The 3,259-nt window shown below is 41.9% G+C and overlaps 1 non-coding gene across 1 annotated transcript; it reads right to left on the bottom strand.

Moving 5' to 3' along the window:
- Positions 1 to 1,183: 1,183 nt before the first annotated feature.
- LOC120281502 lies at positions 1,184 to 1,289 on the bottom strand. Its single transcript, XR_005542647.1, has one exon. It is a non-coding gene; the product is annotated as a small nucleolar RNA R71 (small nucleolar RNA).
- Positions 1,290 to 3,259: the final 1,970 nt, after the last annotated feature.

Below are 3,259 nucleotides of genomic sequence, written 5' to 3'. Positions count from 1 at the left end.
TAATTGTGGCTAGCGACCTTTCACCTGGACAAAAAGGTTAGGTCTACACTAGAAAGAGGATTTATCACTTGGAATCCCTAGAACTCATTGCGATTCTATACGAGTGTGAGATTGAGAGATTGTTCAATTTCTCCTCCGGGACATGTATAGAGTTAGGCATGGTTGACCTTAGATTTGGGATCATGTATTGAAGGATCTCCACGACTCATTAATGCATTAGTTAGAAAGCATACTAGAGGGTTTTTGCACTTGAAATGATTGTCCTAGGCGGAACAATATCCGGGTACCCCATTTATATTTATTGCCTTACCTCCCCTTTACTTGCGCCTTCTCTCTTGTCTCTTTTGTTTACATTATATCATGTTACACAACTATTATTCACTTTTTGCTTAGTTAAGAAACAATTCAAGTATTTTTTATTCCCTACTCCCTATGGATACGATACCCACTCATTTGGGATTTATTATTTTGACAAACCCGTGCACTTGCGGGACATACGCAAGGGGCGTTGTCAAATTTTTGCCACCGTTGCCGGGGAGTAGGAGTTTAGAAATACTTTGCACTTTGTTTTCTTAGATATTCATTCATTCATTCTATTTCATATCTTCTTTTTCTATCATCATTCTAATTTGTTTTCTTTATTTAGGTGCACCTCCAAGATATGACCCGAGGAAACCCTTTGATATTGATTAAAGGAGATACTAAACTTGAACGTACACTCAGAAAAAGGGGAAAAGAACCTATGCAAGAACCATCTAATCAAGCTGAAATAGAAGTTGAAGGGTCAGATAATATGGCAGAAAAGAATGAGCAACAGAGGACACTTTTTGATTATGCTAGATCCTTAGTTTTGGGCACACAATCGAGTATTGTGCGACCACGATTACAGCTATGATTTTTTAGCTGAAGCTAGCATTCATCCAAATGATTCAGCAATCAGCACAGTTCAATGGTTTGGCCGATGAGGATCCAAACAACCATATAGAGAACTTCTTGGAAGTTTATGATATACCGAAGATTAACGGTATATCGGATGATGCTATTAGATTGAGGGCTTTCCACTTCTCTCTCAAGGGAAGAGACAAGCAGTGGCTACATTCTTTGCCCAAGGCCTCCATCATGACTTGGAATGAGATGGTCGAAGCTTTTCTTGCTAGATACTTTCCACTAGGGAAGTCTGCTAAGCCTCGCAATGAGATATCGTCGTTTATGCAGATGGAGTTAGAGCCATCGTTTGAGACATGGGAACGCTTCAAGGATCTTTTGCGGAGGTGCCCACAACACAGATTTCCGGAATGGATGATTATTCAGACTTTCTACAATGGGGAAGCCAAACCCCGGAAGAAGCCTGACAGTTAGTAGAAGACATGGCCATGAACAGTTATCATTGGAATACGCGGGAAAGGAAAAAGGTGGTCGGGCTCCATGAAATAGATGCAGTAACTTCATTGGCGACTTAAGTGGAATCGTTGAGTAAGAAGTTATACCTTCTAACTTCTAATAGAGTGGTGGCCATGACGACTTACACCGAGTGTGGTGGAGGACATACTCCCTCGATTGCCTGATCTCTATTGGTGATGCATCTTCAGCGGAGAAAGTCGACTTTGTGGGTAATGCAATGTGGAACCAAGGGAATCCATATAGCAACACGTAAAATCCGGGTTGGATGAATCATCCCAATTTCTCGTGGAGCAACCAAGGACCACAAAAGACCATGGTACTACACAGTTTCCAACAACAACAAGCACCAAACATGGAGAACCGAGTTTCAGGCTTGGAAACTCGAATGACCAATTTAGAGAAGGCCTTGACTAGATTTGTGCAATCATCGGATACAAGGTTTCAATCAGTCGAGACTACATTTCGCAACCACACTGCTTCTTTGCACAATCTTGAGAATCAAGTGGGGAAAATTGTGAAGTCTCTATCGAAAAGACCACGAGGAAGCTTACCAAGTAATACCGAAACCAATCATAGAGAACAAGTGAAGGCAATCACTTTGAGAAGTGGTTGTAAGGTTGAGGGTAGGCTCGAATGAGAAGCCTAATGTAGATGCATCCGAGGTCATAGAGGTTGAGGAGGGAGCAAGCAAGGAGAAGGAGGTGGCACCCCCACCTTTCGTGCCAAGAATCCCTTATCCCTCAAGATTGAAGAATGACCAAGGGGATGAACAGTACAAGAAGTTCCTGAGTTTGTTTAAGCAACTCCATATTAATATTCCCTTTGTTGAGGCATTGTCCCAAATGACTAAGTATGCAAAATTCTTGAAGGACTTATTGACCAACAAGCGAATATTGGAGGAGAGTACTTCAGCGATCTTAGATGCCTCTTATTCGATGGTTTTGCAAAAGAATATACCGAACAAGAAGAAAGGCCCGGGAAGCTTCGTCATACCATTCAACATTGGTAATTTGGGTGAAGAAATGGCATGGGCAGCCTTAGGGGCCAGTATAAACTTCATGCCATATTTTTTCGTTTAGAAGCTAGGCTTGGGAGAGCCTAGGCCCACTCGTATGACGTTACAAATAGAGGATCGAACGGTGAGACATCTGAGGGGAATCATTGAAGACGTGTTTGTCAAGGTGGACAAGTACATTTTTCCTGCAGACTTTGTAGTGTTGGACGTCGATGATAAGCTCACATATCGCCTCGCTGAAGCCATGTGAGATTCTCTTGACTTTGATGATACACTTTACTTCCTTGACATTACTGATGAGATTGTTGATGAATATATCTAGGAAATATTCAATCCAGACCCGTACGAGGATTTGTTCGACTAAGAGGTGGACAACGAGGAAGTAATGATGCCTGGTTCAGGGGAAGAAGTACCATCTAGTCCGGGTATCATGAAGAAGGTTCTACGGAAGATGAAGAGGCAATGAGACGATACCGGAAACGCCCCAAGACTGTTAAGGATGTGCGAGAACTGAACAAGTTGAATGAACCATTGCTAGGCGGTACCAAGCCTGATAACTCTCCCTCTACCTTTAAGAGACTTTGCTCTTCATGCTTTCAAGCTATGGGTAAGAGGGAAACCTTCATCTATGAACCCCGGTGAGGTAAGACAAAGTATGTCAAGCTTAGTGACGTTAAACAAGTACTTCTTGGGAGGAAACCCAAGTGTTTACTGTTTTCTTAGTTGTTAGTTTAGTATTTGCATGAATAAGGTGTCGAGTATTGGTGTCTATATATTCTAATGCATTGCAATGATTTTCTCATGAAGTTTTGGTTTAATCATGCGCGTTAATGTATTTGGCAA

The sequence above is a fragment of the Dioscorea cayenensis genome, chromosome 2 (genome assembly GCF_009730915.1).
Source record: "Dioscorea cayenensis subsp. rotundata cultivar TDr96_F1 chromosome 2, TDr96_F1_v2_PseudoChromosome.rev07_lg8_w22 25.fasta, whole genome shotgun sequence".
Classification (NCBI taxonomy): domain Eukaryota; kingdom Viridiplantae; phylum Streptophyta; class Magnoliopsida; order Dioscoreales; family Dioscoreaceae; genus Dioscorea; species Dioscorea cayenensis.
Note: the sequence above shows the minus strand (reverse complement) of the source record. Positions and strands in the feature narration are given on the sequence as shown.